Source organism: Protopterus annectens, chromosome 5.part0 (assembly GCF_019279795.1).
Source record: "Protopterus annectens isolate FY-2018-M chromosome 5.part0, PAN1.0, whole genome shotgun sequence".
Taxonomy (NCBI): domain Eukaryota; kingdom Metazoa; phylum Chordata; order Ceratodontiformes; family Protopteridae; genus Protopterus; species Protopterus annectens.
Window position 1 is genome coordinate 301,040,381 of NC_056735.1, and position 22,649 is coordinate 301,063,029.

Sequence of the window (22,649 nt, forward strand, 5' to 3'; positions counted from 1 at the left end):
CAAAAATCTTTCCCTGGAAAATGAACCACGTGGCCACAAGGGAAATAAACTCAATGGAAGAAAACTAAACCCACCCAAGTGGGGGATTTGCCCCAACACCCCCTAACTAAATAAACCAACTGCGAGATTGCACTACACTGGGAAAGGACAAAGTTCATTCTGGTGGCCAAGTGGTTCATTTCCCAGGGAAAGATTTTCAGTAGTCCTTGCTTTCGGAGGAATGGTCTTTTGGTGAAGTGGAGTTGGCCAAGTAAGATTCGAAGAAGTGAAAATTCGGTAAGGTAAATGACACCCGTATCATATATATATATATATATATATGTATATATATATATATATATATATATATATATATATATATATATACACACACACGCACACACACATGCACACATACATACACACAGACACAAAAATGTATATAATGTGGGAATTATAGGAAGTTCATGGTTATTGCGACCTTTACACCTTGCCAGTTCCTATCACAGACAGTAACTCCCTTTTCGAGGAGGATTATGACAGTTTACCAGAGGGTACATTTTTGAATATCCATTTGATTGTTTTCCTTCAAATGGGACCTGGATAGTACATCCGACTTCTATATTTCCAAGGGCAGTGTATTCCAGAGGTAAGGAAAAAGCTGAGTAATGAATCTCTCTACCGCTGTTGTTTTGTTGATCTACTGAAATGAGTTTAAATCCGTTTTTCTGGTGTTTGTGGACGGTTTGATTTATGAAGATACAAGAGGTGGTGGACTACTGGGCCCCTAATTTCTCAGAAAGCAAGGCATAGATGTTCTCTGAGGAACCTATATGTAAGACGGACCACAGTTTTGGACAGCAATCCATGTTGTTGCCATGACTCAACATCGTCTTAATACTAAGATGTACATATAATTCCAGTAGAATTGGCCATATTATGTATTTCATTGATGTGCTCAAATTGCAGTTTGGGATGTGACTTATTCTGTATATCCTAGAATGAATGTGTGAGTTATTTCATCTTGTATTCATCTGTGTCTTACAGCGATTTCTTCTTTAGTGTGTTGATACAGAGTAATCAGAGTAATTTCTGCCTGGAGTTTTCTGAAGTGCATTTACTGAGCTGTAGATCCATTTTGTAAGTAAACTCTCTCTGAAAGTAGAAGTTGCAGTCATTGTTTATTTTTCTGATAATTCATTGCATTGCAGTGGTGGTCCCTTACAATGCTTTCTGTGGTGATGCTCTACTACGAAAACATAATCTCTAAGGTACATCAGCAGAGGAAAAAGTTCATCATTTTCGTGTCTGGAACAGTTGTTTATTTATTTATTGATTGAGTGCTTGCTTGCACTGAAGCCTAGTAATACTATCTGCTTTTCAAAAAAAATGCATCTCATTGCAAGGTTTTAGTTTGTTATTGACACACAAAAGTTACTCTTTTTTTTTTTCTTGGAATGTAATGTGTGCTGTAGTTTGTTTTTTTACTAAATGTTGGACGATGAATTGTGGGCAAAGTTGTACTCTCAACATTATGTATAATGGGTAATTTATACATTCTTATGAATTACTGTTGCTTCAAATGCCTTTTCTTCCTTTACTAACCTTTAACATAATGAGAAAAAGTTCATATCTAGTGAATTGGGGATGAAAAACTGGGAAAAGGATACCGTGCTGTTCTAGGCAGTGACACAGGCTGTCATGATGAGTACCTTTGTAAATAAGATATAATTTTCTTACTATCATATATAAATATCTATATCACTTTTTGAAGCTATTTTACTTTCCTTCAAGACCTACTGAATATGATTCCCATTTTTTAACTTTTATACTATATTTTCTCTATAGAATGAATTTCATAAATACAATTCACATACATTTTAATATTTTAAACATAATAATAGTTATTTATATATATTTATTTATTTACATACTGGCTATTTATATATTTTTATATATTTATATATTTTAGATATATATATATATATATTTTTTTTCTATATATAATCTATATGCATTTATATATTCACATGACTTCAGTCTTGTGCTTCACATATAACTCACATTAAGCCTCTTTTAAATCAATATGTACAGTTTCACTATACAAGATTCAGGATAGACACACTTAATATAGTCAACCTTGGCAAACACACTTATTCCAAATAGATAGAGAGTTACTTCTATGGTCACCTTATTTTTACATTTTCATGAGTGTTTTACGTTTTGCGTTCTTGATTTTATGGAAGATATTATATACATAAATTCTTACATCAGCTCTATTTATGATATGTTATACAATTGTTAAATATGATGATAGACATACACAACGACATTAGGTCTATTTCTATTTTATTTTATTTTACCATAAAAACTGTTTTAGACATATACATGCTTTTTTAAAGGCGTTTTTGCACATTGACGTTCCCTATTTAAAATTTTCTTTTTTAGTGAATACAGCTCCATATAAGATGTTTTTTGTTTATTTATTTACTAAAAAATCTTTAGCGCTAGAAACTTTTATGTAAAAGGGATGAGTCTCTCTATTTTATTTTACACCATTTTATATGTTGAGACAGTCACCTATATTTTCATTATTGCACTCACACTTTAATAGCTACAAACTGTTTTTGCAATCAGTTTTGTTAATTAATTCCTTGAGTGAATAATTGACAATGATTATCATTTAACTGTGCTATATAAGGAAGAAGTCTTGTTACAATTAAATAGATCTGAAGAAGCGTACAGTCCGTACGTGAAAGCGCTCATCTTTTTATGTTTGTACCTAAATAAAGAAGTTGTTTTTGCTGCATTATCGTGGTGGTCTTCATACTGGTGTTCTCTACGATTTTTACTTGGTTTAGTGGGGAAGACCTTTGGAGGCTAGCTGAGGTTGTGTATATACCAGTGACACAGGCTGTCTGCAAATTTGTCAAACAAGTGAAATATTTACTAAAATGGCAAGCAGTAATTTAGCTGTGTCTTCTTCCTCTGCAGGGAAGATAGTGTGTGGTATATAGATGTCTTTCTGTCTTAGTGTAATATATATAACGATCCATAATGCTGCACATTCTGTGGGCATTTGGACATCTTCTGCACTTGGTTATATAGTGTGTGCGGGCTTGAAATCATGATTATAGTGAAATGGTTATAGACAGGTCTTGTGCAAGACAATTTAACACTGTGGTGTTACTTTTGAACTATTTACAAGACCTCAGCAGTTAAAGCATTATGCAGTAGTTTATTGAATGTGTATAGTAAAACTGTCTTTAAGAGCTTTTTATTGCCCAAAACTGAGAGGAATGTGGAACACTGGTGTCATTTGATGGTATTGTGTTACAGTCTGATGGAAAACTTGCTGTTTATTTACACCAGATATGACAAGTCCTTGAAAGGTATATTATCCTTTTGTACAGAAAATTCTCATATGGGGATTGTTTTAGCATTATTTATTTGCAGTCTGCTAAGAAATAGCTTAAAATATTTGTACTGTCTACTCCCATTGTAACTGTGTTGTTTTAGTAGACATTGCCATGTTCATGTTATACAATTTGTACCTTGTCTGCATTGATTGACTTTATTTCATCTTCTCATTATAACCACATTGCACATTCAATGTTTGCCTCTCACTGTATAATTGCTGACTGGCTTTTTAAAATGCTTTTGTGCCTCATGATATTTGTTTTTTGGATGTATTTTTACTGCAGTTGTATCTGGTTGTATTTTGAAAAAGTGTCTCTGTGGTCTGTTCTACTTATCAAGATAAAGGGGAAATGAAAGGTTGACATTTTTTTTGAGAAAGCCTTGGATGTGCTTGTTTAATTTTCCTTGATCACATTATATGTATAACTAAATGTGAAAAAGTGGTATGGGATAATTCATGATGTATTCATACATGTTAAAGTTCTAATAATTTTTAGTGGCTAGGCTCCAGATTGCTGTAGATCTTTAAACAAGTATTGCTGCTACCGGCCAGTGTACAGTTTTGAGCTTCAGGTTTTACTAGCTTGTTATAAGTAGAACTTGGTTATGCAGCCTAGTACTTACTCATTTGCTATGAGCTGGTATATGCGAAGCAGAATGTACCTGACTGTGGCTTGATATACTGGATTTGAATTCTTTGCCAGGCTGCCACTTGTAAGATCTAGGTAAGTGTATTCTTGCTTCATTTTACTAGAGCATTCTGTGCTACCTGTAGACCTGTATAGTGCTTAAGTAATCCTGCTTTGAAATTATTTGCAGTTTTTCTTTGGTGAGAGGAGAGGAGGCCATGATACTTTTAAGCTTCTGATTGTCACAGTTGCTGAGTATGCTGATTCCTTTTCATGTTTTGTTATATTACTTTAGTTGAGCTTGGCTGTGTGGTGCTGCTCTCTGTGCGTTGTCCATGCACAGTGCACTCCTCAGATGCAAGTGATGTGGTTGCAGCTGTATGCTGCTTGCCGCCATTATAATTACTGGTTGAGTTTTCTCCCAACAAGTAGTCTTTTTTCCTTGAGCATTAGCTGCTATTGGCTGCTCAGCAAGCTGCAGGTACACTGTTAGATAATCTACTGTTGTGCTCAGCTGCAAGGTGAGCAGTGGTATGCAGTTAGTTGTTCTGCTGATGTTTATCGTGTTTCACTGTTGCAGTCATCACTGTAGGGTTCTTCCTGCCAGCAGGCAGTCCTCGGTCGGCCAGAATCCCAAAGTCTGGGTCTGGCGTCGGCTGTTCAGTCATGCTCCCTGACGTCAGAGCGCCAGGAGTACAAAGCTGCCAGCCGACACCATGTTCTCCAGTCTTTTTTGCCGTGCGATGAAAGCAGTTCGCAAGTGCCGGTCGGCTGACTCCTGGTATTTTTTCGTGCTTCAGTCCGAAGACTTACTTCTTCTCAAAGCTAAGTACCCCATTGAGGAAACTTTTTTCTTGCTCCAGTCCGATGTCAGAAAAAGTTAATAATTGCATTTCTTGTGGGAAGCAAATACCTCATAAGGATTTCCATTCTTACTGTATTTCTTGTTTAGGCCCTGACCACGACGTAGCTAGTTGTTGGTTTTGTGCTAGATTTAAACAATGTACAATTAAGCAGAGGTACGATTTTGCTTTTCACTACTTTGGTAGGCGATTTAATTATAAAATGTCGTCGGACACCCTTCTGACTACCGGAGTTCACAAACGATGCAAAGATAAGGACAGGCCTCCGAGGTCCAAATCAGACGACGTTACACAACCAAAGCCAGCTTCAGGTTCGGCCGTCATCAGTGAGGCACTTTTGCAGCCCCTGTCGTCAGCCATTTCAGAACTGATAGCCAAAACGGACTCCCACGAGGAGCCAACTAGGCCTTTGAGCACTCCAGCTGCAGGACCTTCGGACAATGTTCCCTCGGATGGGTCCGGAGCCGCTGTGCAGGTACCGGCTTCCGAGGGGGTTTTCAGGCCTACACAGCTTCTGATAAAGGCAAAACCCAGGACAAAGACAAAAACTCCTTCTAAATCTAAGACACCAGCCCAGGCCTCTTCTGATCCAGGACCCAAATCACAGAAACAGTTACTTAAAATGGCGGAGGACTTGCTAACCATGATTAGGGGTTCACATCCCCCTCCAGACAAAAGGCCAAGGCAAGAGTTGGATTATGAATCTTTTGATCAGGCATCAGTTTCTTCAGTGTCTTCCTCTGAACAGGACTATTCTTTCCCTCTTTATGAGGATTCTGATACTGAGGAATCTATTCCATCAGCTTCTCCCCATGAGGATTTTTCTTTTGGGGAAACTTTATATGACAAGGGAACATTTTCACTGGGAGGGTCAGGAGTACTCGGAATCAAAGAGAAGGCTCAGGGATTTCCTTCTTCTTCCCCAACATAGACCTCTGGCTATTCCTCCTATTTTGGATATTGTGGATGATGCTTTTACTGAGGCTAATTTAACTCCTGACTCCTTTCCACCAGCTCCTGCTAAGCCCGACAGATATTACAGGGTCCCTGACTCCCACCAATTCCTTTACAAAAATCCTACTGCTGATATTACAGGGTCCCTGACTCCCACCAATTCCTTTACAAAAATCCTACTGCTGATCTAGAAACCATTTCTCAGGGTCCTAAGGGAGTTAAGGCTGCCTCTGCTAAAAATCCTATTCCGACAGATAAGGATTCCAGAGCTTTGGAGAGATGGGGCAAAAATTGCCAATTTCATATGCTAAAATATCAGCAATTTCTACTGTCTGTTATGAAACAAAAGTTAGGTACCATTTCTGCATGTGCAGATAATAAGGAATTACATGATTTGATGCATGCTACTGAACAAGTGGGGAAGCATGGTTTACACTGTGGTTTTGATGCCTTGGAGGCTTCTTGCAGGGCGGCTGCCTCTGGCACAGTCATTAGAAGACATGCTTGGTTAAAGGAACAAAACTTACCTGATCAAGTGAAAGCAAAGTTACTGGATGCTCCTGTTCAGCATAATGTTTTGTTTGGGTCTAAGGCTGAAGAGGTGATAAAGAAAATGGAGGATAAGGCAAAATCCATGCAAACGGTTAAGGATTTCTTACAAGTTCAGCCCCCTAGATTTAGCAGAAATTGGCCAACAAAAAATTGGTCTTTTCCCAGCTCGGACAGGTCTTAGAGGGGTAGATATAGGCGCACCAGAGGGAGGCCTCAAACACATACCTCTTACAGACCTGGACAATGGAGTGCTTCCACCTCCAGGGGTGGAGAGGACAGACCTCAATCATTTAGAAAACAGGCTCAATGACTCCCCCTGCATGGCTCCAGGAACTTCTCTCCTGGATGCCCCTCTAGGAGGAAAACTCTCTCTTTTTCAACAAAATTGGACTTACATAACCCAAGACAAGTGGGTTCTGGATGTAGTTTCAAGAGGTTACAAATTCCACTTTCATACCTTGCCAAGACCAAACGGATGGCCAGACCTACCAAAACACCAAAGGTCCGAGGCATTAAACCAGGTGGGATCCCTCATGGATATGAGGGCCATAGAACTGGTTCCACAATCAGAGACGGGGCAGGGCTTTTACTCAAGGCTCTTTCTAGTTCCCAGAAAGCAAAACTCATGGAGATCCATCCCGGATCTGTCAGTCTTAAATACTTTCCTGGAGATACCAAAGTTCAAAATGCTTACTCTGCAGCAGCTCCTGCCAATGTTGAACAAAAATGCATGGATGGTGACATTGGATTTAAAGGAGGCTTACCTCCACATCCCTATCAGACAGGAGTGCAGAAAATACCCTCCGGTTCAAGGCCGGCTCGACACATTACCAATTCTCTGCGCTGCCCTTTGGCTTGTCTACTGTGCCCAGAGTCTTCACCAAGTGCCTGGCACCAGTAGTAGCTTATTGCAGACTCAAGGGTATTCAAATTTACCCTTATCTGGACGACTGCCTTATACAAGCAGACAGCAAGGATATTTTACTCCAGCACCTGCTATTTGTTCAAAATCTTCTCAAGTACCTGGGATTCACTGTAAACACAAAAAGTCAAATTTGACTCCCACACAACAGATAACTTTTCTGGATGCTCTTTTAAACACAACAACCCAGATGGCATTCCTGACATCCGAAAAACAACTACAGCTGGCTTCCACTTTCAAAACCTTGGCTTCTATAACTCAGCCAACTGCAAGGAAATTCCTGCAGGCTTTGGGTTACATGGCCTCCTGCATCCTTCTCATACCATATGCAAGACTACATATGAGAAAAATACAATGGTACCTAAAAAGTGTATGGTCCCAGCATTGCCACAGTCTAGAAACACAGATTGCTGTCTTGCCTTGCCTACAAAAGGAATTCCATTGGTGGTCCATGGCATGTCTTCACAGCAAAGACAAAGCCTTCAGTCTACCTCCAGCCAGCCAAGTGTTAACCATGGACGCCTCGGATTACGCATGGGGAGTCCACTTGCAGGGAAAGGGTCTGCAAGGTTTTTGGACAGAGGATCAGAAGCACCTACATATCAATTTAAAAGAGATGTTAGCTGTTCAGAATGCCCTCTTGGCTTTTAGGCATCTTCTACAACCAGGACAACTACTGATACGAACAGGCAACACCACAGTTATGTGGTACATAAACAAGCAGGGGGCTCACATTCCTACCCCCTTTGCAGACTAGCCATAACTCTATGGAACACAACACTAGCTTGCAAAGTGGATCTACAAGCTCAGTTCCTGCCAGAGAAACAAAATACTTTGGTAGACAGCCTGAGCAGGAACCTGTCAGACCCACACGAGTGGATGCTAGACACCCACATATTCAAGACGATTACAGAAGCATGGAGCTGCCCGGACATAGATCTATTTGCATCCCCCCTCAACCACCAGTTACAGATTTTTTGCACAAGGACTTTTCACAAGCTAGCATGGAAAGTGGATGCACTATCATTCAGTTGGAAAAACCTCAAGGGTTATGCCTTTCCACCACTACCTCTTCTACCACGGGTGTTATTAAAGATCAAGCAGGACAAGCCCAAGATGATGATTCTACTGGCCCCAAATTGGCCTCGTCAATTCTGGTACTCAGCGCTGAAGAATCTATCTCAAGAACCACCTTGGATTTTGCCTCAGATTCCCAATCTATTGTCCCAACACCAGGGCCAGGTTCTGCATTCTCATGTCAAAACTCTCAGCCTAGCAGCCTGGCGAATTCAGGATCTATGATTAATCCTCCCCTTCCCAAAAAGGTCATGGATGTTATCTTAGAAGCCTGACGGCCTAGCACTAAAAAATCTTATGCAGGCAAATGGAAGAGATTTTGCACCTGGATGCATGCTCAGGATTCGGATCCTCTCATTCCAAGTATCTCTTTGATTTTGCTTTACCTAACAGACATGCTACATAAGGGTTTATCCTTCTCCTCCATAAAAATTCATGCCTCCGCTATCTCTGCTCATTACAATACAGACCCTCCACTCTTTTCGCATCCACTTCTGAAACAGTATCTACGAGGAGCAAAGAATTTAAGGCCCCCTAGGACACCACCCATACCTGCCTGGGACCTCAACTATGTTCTGGAAAAACTCACTCTGCCTCCTTTTGAGCCTGCTGCCACAACTGATATTAAGTATTTATCATGGGAGACAGCTATCCTACTGGCTTTGACTTCAGCCAGGAGAGTCTTGGAGTTACAAGCACTCATGGCTGTGGAACCTTACCTTATTTTTCACCAAGATAGGGTGTCTTTAAGGACTAATCCTACTTTCATGCCTAAAGTGGTTTCCAAAGTGGCTTTAAATCAAACTATTCACCTGCCAACTTTTTTCACTAATCCACAAAATAAGGGGGAAAGGATCTTGCATTCCCTGGATGTACACAGACAACTTTGTTTTTACCTGGACAGAACCAAGGATATCAGGAAAACAGAGCAACTGTTTGTTTCTTATGCAAAAAACTCCCAAGGCAAAGCCATTTCAAAACAGACCATTTGTAAATGGATTGTACATGGAATCAGATTTTGTTACTCTCATCATGGAAAGCAAATCCCAGGAAAAATTAGGACTCTCTACCAGAGCTGCTGCTACTTCAGCTGCCTTTCTCAGGGGAGTACCTACCAAAGATATTTTGGAAGCTGCAACTTGGAGTTCAGTGCATACTTTCTCTAAGCACTATAATCTCCCTCTTTACTCTAAGTCTAGGGCAGGCTTTGCTTCTGCAGTCTTGCAGGGCCTTCTAGCCGCCCCTTCTTCTCTATAACCACCACCTCTTATCTCAGCTTTGGGATTCAACCCTACAGTGATGACTGCAACAGTGAAACACGATGAACATAGTACAGTTGTGTACACTTACCATAAATGTAGATGTTCGAATCTCTTCACTGTTGCAGTCTGGGGTACCCTCCCTCCTGTCCCCTCTTATACTTTCACTAGTGTGCTTACCTACTTCACCTTTCTTCTGAGGTGTATTTGCTACAGGCTATGGGGTTTATGGTATGTTATTTTTTTGATTTTTACTATTGGCCTTCATTTTTAGGCACCTGACATCTGGGGCAAGAAAAACTGGAGAACATGGCGTCGGCTGGCAGCTTTGTACTCCTGACGCTCTGATGTCAGGGAGCATGACTGAACAGCCAACGCCGGACCCAGACTTTGGGATTCTGGCCGACCGAGGACTGCCTGCCGGCATGAAGAACCCTACAGTGATGACTGCAACAGTGAAGACACTCGAACATCTTAATTTATGGTAAGTGTACACAACTGTGCTTTATCTGTCCTGTTCAGTTATTTCTATTGTTCAGTAATTGATATTGTTCTTAACATGCTTGTAAGATTGTATTTACTGTACTTCTATTGTCTTTTAACCTCAGAATTCCTGTATTGAAACTTTTTCCACCTAAGTTGATCATACAAAAGTTCTTAACTACAAATTATATAAATTAGCTAGCACTCACACTTGTAAATACACAGCTGTCCTTCCCACTTGTGTTTTTCCCACCAGCCAGAAGAGGAAGAATAATCAATTTGTGTCCCTTCTGTTACAGTCCTCATCGCACTTGATGTTCTCAGGCAGTATAAGAACCATCCGATTCTCCCAGACTGTGAACTATTATTTGACTTGTCTAACATAATCAGTGGCAAGTGCAAGTATTTACATAACACGGAGGGGATCCATGCACCGAAAAAGATAATCTTTGAGCACCATACATTAAATCTCCCGGCACTGCTCAAATGTTCCAAACTAGCCTATGCTGAAATGGTAAAAAAGTTACCTCCTATGCTTCCTAGAAGTAAAAGGAGCAAGTTTCAGCAGAAGCCTACATATGTCACATTACCACCCTCATTCATAGAAATGAGTCACCAAACTGTTGACTGCAAACTGTCCACTGTGTCTAAGATCATTGGCATAAGTGCAAATGTTTTAGTAATTGGTTAAGCACAATGATTTCATGCTTATGAGGCTAGCCAAGGATAGGGTGAAAGATATTTCTCCAGCTCCAGGATCCGTGATGTTACAAGGGTTCTTCGGGTGTTCATATTTAAATCACTGTTGCAGTTGCCTAAGGTATGTTGGTCCTATCCTGCAAGGATATGACAACTGGCCATCTTCCTTTATCCTTACTGCTGAACAGCGTGAGAAGGGTGGTAATAAGTTGGTGGTTAGAATGTCAAATCTACAGAACTTTATTACTATCAAAGTGCTGTGCTCCCTGTGCAGGCTTTGAGTGATTGACCATATGCTAGTGGTTCTTAAAGACTGGACAGATAAGTACCCCTTTGAGGATTACCTTCCATTTTATAACTTTGTGCAAGAAAAAGTTAACTTTTTCTGTCAAAATATATTGTTAGGGACTAGGGTTGATGTTTTTGGTGGTTTCCATTAAAAAACATTATTTTTTAACTTTTGGTGGACAGATTTACCAAGGCTGCCCTACTGGCTGCCCTACTTGCTTATTAGAGACTTTTCTTGGTATAAGCATTGAACTGACTCTCAGCCCTGTAGTCTTCCCTTCTTAGTCTAGAAGAAAAAAATGTACAGTAGTCTTTGGTTCTCTCAAGCTGGCTTCCTGTTTGCTTCTCTTACCAATGAGTGACTCCACTGTGGCACCGCTCATTAATTTCTCTCTGTCCCTCTGATATTGCTTCTCCATAAGCCGCTGAGGACTGAGAGACAGGCACATCCTTTGTGGCAGTTTGGTTGTCATCTTTGGCAAGGGAGAATCACTCTTGTCACCATTCAATAGGGAGTGGGCCTTGTTCTGTTGTAGAGTTCTTCTGAGGAGCTTGAAACTTGAGCAAAAGACTGTACTGGGAATTTCTTCTTGGCAAGTCCCCCAGGAAGTGGATTTTGCTCCTACAGAGAGATGCTCTGAGGAGCCTGTATCCTCAGAAAAGGAATGTTTTTCTGACCACTATTTTTCTGGACAGTCTCATAGGAGAAGGAAACATAACTTTAAGCAAATTTCTTAGCCTCTGTTACTTACCTACTATTACAAAGGGCTGACAGGTAGGGTTGTCTTGGTTTTGTTAAAGGTTTAATTAAAGCCTTTCAGTCTTTACATCCTGAGTCTTCTCTAAAAAGAAAAAGAAAGATTGTCCCCTGTCTTATTCTTAGTCCCCCTGTGAGGGACAAAAACTAAGCTTACAGTATTTTTCCCAGATCTCTACTCCACAGAATGGTGAATCTGACTCTGAGGAATGTTTTTCTTCAGATTCCCCAAATGAAGAGTTATCTTTTTCTGAAACTGTTGCCAGACTGAAGAAATTATTGCAGTGAGGAAAAAAAAGAAATACTAGAATCCCAGCAAAGACACTGTGACTTGTAACAGGTGGATTTTCTTCAACCTATAACTGTTCCCCTTGTGTTAGCAGCATTTTAGGATGCTTTCCTTACAGCTAGCAATCTGGCTGTCAGTCAGCTACCTGCTCCTATGAAGTCTGATAAATTATATAAGCTTCCCCAGCCCCACTGATTTCTGTTTTTTAATCCTAGGTCAATCCCCCTTTAGTCATTTCTCCACTAAACCCATTTTCTGCCTGCCATCGTATGGCAGTTAACCCTATTCCTTTTGACAAACCTAGTAAAGCCTGTGATAGCCTTCAAATAGGGAATTGTCAGGCTCACACATCCAGGCTTCTACTGGCATCTTTTGACAATATGAAAATGTTAATTGCTGACCTGTTCAGAAAGCAGGACTTCTTTAATTTCCTTAATATACTTTGTATTTCAGGTAACCAAACATGTTTTAAAATATTATGACTTGGCTGATGCTGTTTCTAGAGCAGATGCTAATGGGTCAATGATGAGGAGATTTTCCTGACTATGTTCTGATAATTTACTAGAGGATGTCAAAGCTGAGCTCCTGAATGATCTCTTGAATATTATTTGGTCATCTGGTGAAGTCTTAAAAAGATTTGATGAATGGAAAAGTTACTTCAGGGTTATCCAGATTTTCAGCTGTCCATGGCAAAATATAATATAAACTTTTTTTATATTTCATGTTACATTTATAGGAATTGGAACAAGCATTTTCAGCAAACCAAAGACAAAAAAAAACAAAAAAAACATGGCAGGGAGGTTCAGAAATAAGGGAGGGTCCTCCCACACGCAAGTCTGAAAGAGCAGACTGAATGTATGCACTTCGTCTCCCACCCCACCCTGGCAATAACTTTCCCAAAGACTAGTCCTTCACTTTCATCTGTGGCATCAGATAACTTCAGACACTTTGGTTGTGAGAATCATTCAAAAAGGCTACAACTGGCACTGGGCATCCCTTCCCAGTTTTTATGGGATTCTTCTGTAGCCATCTATCAAAACTCTCCGTTTCCTCCTATGCTGTCTCGGTGGGTTACAGTATCTGTTCCCCCCCCAGTTCAAATAGGAACATTATTCAAGAGTCTTTTTGTTGCCAAAGAAAGATGTAACCTGGAGACCTGGCCTATACCTTTCTCTTCTGAACCCTCACATGAAGACACCATAATGCAAAATATTCTCTATACAAACTGTGATATTCAGCATTATATTACTGTTGCAGTAGCCTAAGCTAAGTGGATTATATATTTATGATATGTCCACCATCAAACTTTCGTAGCCTCAGGGTACCAGAGTGTGTTGTAACCACTAAGGACTTAAGCAGAACCACACAAAAAGGTATTTTGAGTGCCAGAGCTTTTTTGTTACTTTATATTTGCCCTTTGCAGTCTTCATGGAACTAAATGTTGGCAATCCTTCAAAGCTAGGCTGAAAAGTACCCTGCTGTGGAGAACCTTCCACATTTTTTTAGGAATATATTATTTTTATGCTAGGTAATGTATTTTGTAATGCCATTATTCCTTGCAGGGGTGGTTTGTTATGTGCATGCTTTTGTGAAAAGAAATTGTAAAAATCTATTTTTCTACATATTTTGGTAGAATTAGTGTGTTGGGGCAAGGTAGTGTGCTTTGAGAGACTGTCATTTGATATTATTTACCTTAGAATCCTTGAAGTTGCTGTTAAAAGGGATAGTTAGGATGACATATAAAATATTGTATGATAACTATAAGAATAAATCATAGGAGGTTGGAAAAGTTTGGGACAGAGAGACTGGGAAACCAATTTACATGGGAACAATAGTAGGACACATGTATGGCTCCCAAGTATGCAACAAAGTCCAGAAGGTTTAGTATTTTTGCTTGGAAGTATTTCCATAAGTATTTTTATATCTCAGTCAGACGTTAAAAGCATTTTTTTCTTAGGTAGATGGAAATATTGGAGGTGTAATGGGGATGAACTGGAAGCATGTTTTTTTTGGGGTTGTAGTAAGTTGACAAATTAAAAAAGATTCCCCCACAGAGCATCCTGTCAGAAGTATTGTAGAAACAAATGGCTTTAACTTCGGAAATGATTCTTTTGAGCTGGGACACAGGATCTATTTTTTTAATCTAAATTGCTGACATTGGAGCTTTTCTCCCCGGGCCTCTGCTGAAAATGGACATGTATCCAGTCGGACTATTCCGGTCAACAAATGTAAAATAAAATAAATAAATAAATACATTTGAATTTCCTATAGATAGATAGTAAGGCTTTATTAAGTTTACTTCTGTTGACTGCCAAAAAAGCAGTTGCTAAAAAATGGAGTCAAAACTAAACCAACTATATATAAAATAGAGAGAAAAGAGCTGGAAGAGGGATCTTTCGTCAAGGGAATGAGAAAATTACAGAGAAATAAATGGAATGTGTGGAAACAATACATGGATAATAATGTCCATGAGGAGTAGTGAGGTTTAAGGGAAGGCAAGAACTGAGTTATTTATGTAGTGTTGGACTGAAAGTTGTTATAAAGAAAAAACGTAATGTATAATGTGTATAAACAGAAAAATGGTAATATGTTTTTATTTTCTGTTACTGTATGTGTCAGCGTTTTAAAGATGTTTTAATAAAGTTGTTAAAAAAAAATAATTTTCATATTAGGTTTACCACAGGATCTGTTACCCGTCTTCCATACTTCTTTTTTGTTTGGGTTTTGGAGCAGTTACCAGTTTCCACAGTTCTTCTTTTCCCTGTCTGAAAGAAGAAGCAGAAAACTGCTATGGAGTCAAAGGGTGTCAGGCTAACTCTTTCACTTCCTGAGCCACTGATGGGTGAATCTGCTGTGGTCAGATCTGGTTCTTCAGCTTGCTCAGTGATATCACTTGATCCCTCTGGTCTACATTCACAGGAAGTCACTGAGGACCGTGAGTTAGGCATGTCATCTGTGGCTGTAGGGTTGCTTTTACCAGGCAAGGGTGAAGGAAGATGAGGGTCTACCATATAGACAGGCTACGATGCCTGATCCCCAGGTTAGTGCCCCCGTCATGAGTTGGCATTTTTATAAGGAGTCTGTCAAGAATATAATGTAAAAAAAATTAAGAACCTTGCTTTTCCTGTTTCTGTTACTATTGACAGGGAAGGCTTGCTGGGATTTCCAAGGAATTCATTTCTAGTTTTAATGTTTTAAATTCTGTTTCTTCACTTTGCTGCCCTTGTGGGTCATTTTAGCCTTAGTCAGTTTCCCTTTCTGTGCTCAAAATAACCTATTCCATTGAGCTATAGATTGACCTTACCCATTCCATGGTCGATAATTCTATATTACCCGTGACATTATGCCGTAGATAATTTGAGAGTACCATGCATGGGATAAAGCATTTAGGAGTTACCTGTGTCCATTAGTAGTGCAGGGGGATATTCCTGGGGAAAATACTCTGTGTTCCCATCTATAGTTTTAAGTTGTGCTTGAAAATGGAGAGGCATGAACTTTGTTTTCTGTGGATGGGGAGTCTTTTCCACAACTGTGGTGTCCTCTGCAAAATATACCTGTCCATCCAAACCATTCTGTTGATGTTGCAGAAGAGATTTAGCTCTGTAGACAGAGTACTCCTGGTACCATTTGATTTTCTGATGAGCAGTAAATCCATCAGAAATGGGTTGGATGATGCATTTTTATGCCAGACACAGGTCACCTCTTAGCAGTCTGTAGGATATCTAGTAGAGTAACAGGGTTTGAGTTGGTCCATGCAGGATATGTTGTTTAGGCCTTGTATTGTTTTAGTAAGGTATCTCTGTGGACATTCAGTTGTTGCATCTTGTCATGTGGGAAAAAATGATATCCTTAGATCTAGACTCAGTACCTTTGTTTATAAGCCGTGCAATGTAGAAGGACTTTCTTACAGGAATATATGCATGTTGGTCAAACGTTAGGTCACTGTCCGCATACGTTTGAAATCCCGAAGAACTGGGTCAACTCTTTGGGAAGTATTGTTAGTGTGATAGGTCCCTGGATAGATGACTTCCCAAAGGATACAATAGTGCATTTTTTGCATTTAGTTTTAGACAATGATTTTAACACCAGTTATTTGTTTGAGACAAGCCTTCCTGCAGGATTACCAAATCCTTTGGGGATTCAGTGACTGCTCCTAACTTACAGTCATCTGAAAACTAAGTCAGCCAGAGTCCTTTCTATTGGCTTTTACTTCAAACAGAAAACACATTTTCAGTTGCTTATTTTTATTTACACTTTTTTGACTGGGTTAATCCCACTATATCAGTGTTCTCTCTTTTTCTGGGGAAACCTGAGGTGGTATTCATACTGACATGGGAAATTTAGTCAGGATACCAGGGGGTTTCCCATACTCATTGTTGTTGCAAGTGGGACCCATTTTGCAGGAGCACTTTGTTTCCATTCCAGGTGCAAAATCAGCCCAGAGAAACAGAGAGGCAGATGGAGAAAGAAGGAGGTAATAGTGTGGTGAGAGAAATGGAGGAGAAGAAAATATTGAGACAGGAGTCTGTGTGCAGGATTCTGAGGAGATGTTTCTAAGAAATCTGTTTGATGGAGATGAGTCGGCAAATGATGAATGTGTAATTACAGCCCTCCAGTCAGTAGGGTTGAGTATGATTTCTTTAAAGAAATGGTGATGCAAAGTGAACTAGAAAATGAAGGAGTTGTTTCCTGGAGTACATTATGGAGAAAATATAAGAGGAGGATGGGGAGACGATCCTGAAGAGAATAGTGGTGAGGCGGAAAATAAAACATAGGCAAAGAAGAAGAAGACAAAAGGAGAATAGTAGAAAAGAAGGCAGAGGAAAATGAAAAGCAGAAGTATATAGTAAGGATTCAAAGTAAAGACAAAGAAATGGATAGGTAAGAAGTGTGAGACAACTTAATAGCTTCTTTTGGTGTAAAAGCACGCAAAAAGCATTTATTATTAACAAAGAGACATTTTGTGACATTATATTTGAGACTGTGTTTTTTTTTTTCAATGAGAAAAGTTTCTTGGAGAATATGAAAAAAAAAGACTGTAACCCATGGAATCTTTATGTGATCAAAGTATTTAACAAGGAATCAAAAAAGAAAATTTGTGTACAATTTCGAATAGAGGTGGAAAGAGACTTTGAAAAGTCATTTAAAAACTTTATTTAAAGAGGTACTGGACATTGCTAAAGTTTTATGGCAATAGGGGTTTAAGGACTGGTGGATGGGATTGTAATTTTGTGTTAAAACAGAAAAAAAAATAATAAAGCATGATAAATGTGGAGGGGAATAGAGGTGTTGTAAAATACAATGCTGGGGAGAACTTATTTATTTATTTTTTTTTGTGGAAATGAACATTTGATAAGTACTTCCGAATCACCGCAACCTCCAGCTGGTAACACCACGGCACCAATAAAGGGTATGGTTATAAGCACATCTGACAAAAAATGTTATATTTATGGGGAAATGGGACATGATGCAAAAAGTGTAAATTCAAATGTTATAAATGTAAAAAAAAAATGTGTGATTTTAGAGTCAAGTGTAAGAAGAAAGGAAATGATATAAGAAAAATGATAGAAGTTTCTCCATGTAGAACTGAAATAGATTATTTTGTAGTATCAAAAGGTTTAGCTAGAGGAGAAGGGGAGATAGTTTAAGCAGGGATTTCTGATCATCTTGCATTATGGCTAGAGATAAAGGAAAACAAGGAAAATAGAAAAAATAGACAAAGGAATAAAAAGGATGAACACGAAAGCATGGAATGAAGGAGGAGAGAAAAAGAGAGACTAGTAATACATTTATGGAAATATTGTATTACAAGTACATTTTATAAAAATTGGTGTGATGGTGGATGATATTTAGGGAAAAAATAGAAAAATTGTTTTTTGCAGTGGCAATATGATGGGAGAAAAATAGAGAAAGAGAAATATAAAAGAACATAAAAATAATGCATTGGAAGATTTAGAATGTAACGATAGAAAAAGTACTTTGACAAAGAAAAAAATTATATTAAAGAAATCAAGAAAAAATTACAAGAGTTATCTTAGCAAACATACTTCATCTCTTCTGATTGTAAAAGATGTCAAGATAAGCAGATTAGTAAAGGAGGACAATAGTGTAAAGAGAAATAAAATACATGTAAAAGAATAAATAGAATTCAGGAAAAGATTATGAATAGTGTAGTGCAACATGTGCAAACAAATGTTTAAAGAAAAAAATGAAGGTACTAAAAAAACACAGAAGTAAAAAGTTAACAAAAAAAGAGAATAAAGAGTTGGAAAAGTAGATGTCTTTAAATGAGCATGATAAAGTATTAGAACAAGTAACTATAGATTCAGTTTCAGGATCAGATGGAATAGGGTATGAAATGTATAATTTTCTTTAAAGAATTGGCAAAAATATAGTTGTGTGTGTGTGTGTGTGTGTGTGTGTGTGTGTGTGTGTGTGTGTGTGTGTGTGTGTATATATATATATATATATAAAATTACATTAAGCTTTTTTGTCTAAAGAATTATGTAGTAGAATACATAAATTGATATGGAAGAAGGAAGATAGAAGACAATTAAAAACTGTATATGATAGTACTGAATAATAATGATTATAAGATCTTTATGAAAATAATGCAAAAGAGTTTTGAAACTAAAATGGAAAGTATTGTGGAAGATAGTATATATAGTATAAAGGGGAAGGGTTGTCCTGAGTTATTAAAGATAGAGAAGTTGTGAATGATATTATGAATAGAAAAGATGAAGCAAAAATTGTAATAGGAGACCTTAATAAGGCATTTGTTTCAACTGGACATGAAATCTTATGGGTACAAATGAAATAATATAAGTGGGAAAGTTAGGAAGTTATGCATGTCTGCATATATCAATAATAAAGTAAAAATACTTGTAAATGGCTCTTTATGCCTAAAGCTACATATGAAGAGTGGTGTAAGACAGGGATGTCCATTGAGTTGTATACTCTTTGTATTTTATGAATGTGATAGCATGTGAAATAAATTACAAAATGAGGGAGGCATAGTATATAACACCTGAAGGGTTAAGAATTTCAGTTCTGTTAATGTATTTAGATGACAGTATAATAATTCCAAAATAAATTTGAATAAAAGAAGTAATTTGCACAAATGAATGTCTAGCAGAGATAGGGGTGGCTTTAAATGGGTATAAAATTTTAAAGTAAAGATTTATGTAGAATTAAATGGGAAAAGCACTACAAGAAATGAAACAGACATGTCTTTTGTGGAAAATGTATAAATTATCATTCAGAAAAGAAGCTTATTTGATAAATACATTACTTATGAGGAAAATAGCTTACTTAACAAGTGTATTTATGTTGCCAACAGTATTTGAAAAATAATTAGTGCAGATAATTGTTTTTTTTCATTTATATGGGGTTCTCGATTAAACCCAGTAAAAAGAGGAGTTGTTTATATAAATAAAGAGGAAGGAGGTTTAGGGTTAATTAACCCAGTTTTATATGCTGCTTCATTAAATTTGTACAAAGTACTAATGTGGCTAAATGAAAAAGATGAGAGTAGTAAAATTGTATAATTACAAGTATGATACATTTTGGGGTATGGCAAAAAGAGTAAAAAGAGAAAGAGTGTATAAATGAAGAAACTTTTACCAATAAAATATTTTTGTGGAAAATAAAAATTGATGATATTGAAAAAGAAAAGTTTGGTAAAAGAATGGAATGATAAAACATTACTATGCAAAACCATGGAAAATCTAGCAGATGAATAAAATAAGGTTATAAAAATAAGAAGCAGATGTCGAGATTTTTTTGTGGAGAATGGTAATAGATAAATTGCCAGTAAAAGGAAATGTGCCATCTAAAAAGAAAAGTGATAGAATATGTTTACATTGACAAGAAGAAGAAGAAACTACAGAATGTGTTTTTGAAATGTAAAAGAGTAAAAAATGGTATTATGTAAAGCAGAGCTTTTTGAAAGTATAAAAGAAGTGGATGTGATTAAATATGAAAATTTAAGAGTAGACATAAAGAGTATGTTAAAAGAATGGATGAAAAAATATTTTATGTCGTATAGGCTGTATGATATGAAAGAATAAATAAAAGTGTGTTTAATTGTAAATGGATTTTAGCAACAGTATTAAGTAAAATCAGATGGTGTTTATTGAAAAGGAGTGGAGGTCTAATAGGGATGAAAATTGAGTGTGATTATAAAGGAAATTCTGAATATGTGTAAATAGATTTCTAGATGTGTACATTTGTAAATATTTACATATATTGCAAATAACAGTTCTTTCTGAATATAAATAAAGGACCCCTACTCCTTTCGATAATTCCCATGACATATTTTACATCCATCTGAGCTACCACTAATTCGGGCAGTTGGGACTTTGGTTTAATGTCTCATCGGAAGGACTGAAAATGAAAAATGAATCCCCCTCATTCTGACACTGATTCTCAGCCAAAATAAGAGAGAATAGAGGAATAGTGCTTTCTTCTGTGACAGATTTTGATTATGAGGAATGTGTTAATTCAGATTTTCTCTTCAGAAGAGCTATTTTTTTCTGAAACTTTATTTAAAATGAAAAAGATGTGTAACTGGGAACGTGATGAAATCCCTATATTCCATTATAAATGTTGTGATTTGTTCTATAACCTATAGATGTCCTTTCTGTTTTATCATTTTTGGAGGATATTTTCTTAACAGCTTATAATTTTGCCTGACAGCCAACCTCTTGATCTTATTAAAAAGTCTTGTAGTTTATGCAAAGTACATCAGACTCCTAAATATTTTCTAATCTAAAAGCAGACCATGCAGTTATTCTCTAAAACCTTTGCTGTTAAACGGGTTGTTTAATGCTAATCCCATTCCACATATCAAGGATGGGAAAGCTTTTGACAGATTTAGAAAGAAAGGTTATTCTTCTATTACTTTAACTTTCAGAATTCTGGACCGTCGCATGTTAAAATGTTTTGGCTTCTCTTGGGATTTATTGGCATTAGGAAGTTAACTGTTAATCTCCATCGACCTTTTTTTTTTTTTTTTTTTTTTGCAAATTTACAACATAAACTGCTAAAGAATTCATTGAATGCCATAGTCCTATCTGTTTCTAATGTAACCAAACAATTTAATTATTTATTCTTTATTTCTTATGATTCTGTTGATACGGTCTCCAGAGCTTCTGCTGTAGAGTCATTTATGAAAAGAATTGCTCTCAACACCCACCAGATTTTCAAACTAAGATTTTAAATTATCTTCTTGACAAGCATGTTCTTTTTGACAACTCTGCTGCCAAGTTTCTTAAACAATTTGAAGAAAGTGGCAAAGTGATTCAACATTTGACCCAAATTTTCCAACCCTCATTTTGTTTTCTCTCACTCAGCCTTTTACAAAATGCAATTTAAGCAGCAAGGTGCTAAGAAAAAGATTTTAAACAATAGCAAGGGGGCTCAAGAAAGGGAAAGCCTCCCAAAGGCATGGACAGTCCTAAAAGTCAGAATCAGTACTTATCTCACTAGACCCCCCCCCCCCCGCCATGGCAGTTTATCTGTTAGTCTAGGTCTTCAGTTTGTCCAGTGACATCTGATTATTTTGGAAAAATGGGTTCTGAAAGTCTTTTATCAGGGTTACAGATGGCAGTGAGAATCCCTTCCTACTTTTCAGGGGATTCCTCCTCAGCCTGTAAAGCAAACAGCCCCATTTCTTCCAGTTTTGGAGCAAACATTGTCCTGGTGTGTCATAGAGCTACTGCCCTCAAATAAGACATGCAGTGTTTTTTTACTCAATGAAAATACCTAGAACTTTCCTTTCTCATTCTTTTTGTAAAAGGTTCAAAAGTTCTAAGTGTTATCTCTCCAAACCCTTTTGCTTCTTAGCCCTTTACTTTTTTCATTGTAAAGTTAGACTTGAAAGATGCTTACCATAACATTCCATTTGGCAATTATTTCAGATTTTTAAGATTTTCTGTAACTGGCTTATGCTCCCAGTTGCCTACTTTAACCTTCAGTCTATCTGTTGCACTAGGGGCATTTACAAAGTGGCTCCAGTATTTGTCTAACTCAAACTTCAAGGCATTCATATTTGGATGATTGTTTTAAATTTGCAGCCTTTTTTCCAGCTGTCAATATTGTCTGAAAAGTGTCATGAAACTCCTGCTCAGTCTGGGATGTTCATCGAGTTTCACTATTGCAGTCATTACACTTGGGTTATCCTGCTGGCAGGCTACCCGCAGTCGGCCTGAATTCCAAAGTCCTGGTCCGGCATCGGTTGCTGTCGCCTCTTCCCTGACGTCAGTGCGCCAGGGGTATATAAGATGCAGCCGACACCGTTTTCTTCAGTCTTTCTTGTCGCACGGTGCTTGAAGCAAAAGCAGATGTTCATCGTGTTTCACTGCTGCAGTCATGACTGTAGGGTTCTCCCCTGCTGGCAGGCAGTCCTCGGTCGGCCAGAATCCCAAAGTCTGGGTCCGGCATCAGCTGCTCAGCCACGCTCCCTGACGTCAGAGCGC

The 22,649-nt window shown here is 37.9% G+C and overlaps 1 protein-coding gene across 1 annotated transcript in view; it reads left to right on the plus strand.

Annotated features, from left to right (window-relative positions):
* Positions 1 to 22,649, plus strand: part of MBTPS2 (membrane bound transcription factor peptidase, site 2) — a 1,092,578-nt gene that overhangs the window by 118,449 nt on the left and 951,480 nt on the right. The window lies entirely within an intron of this gene.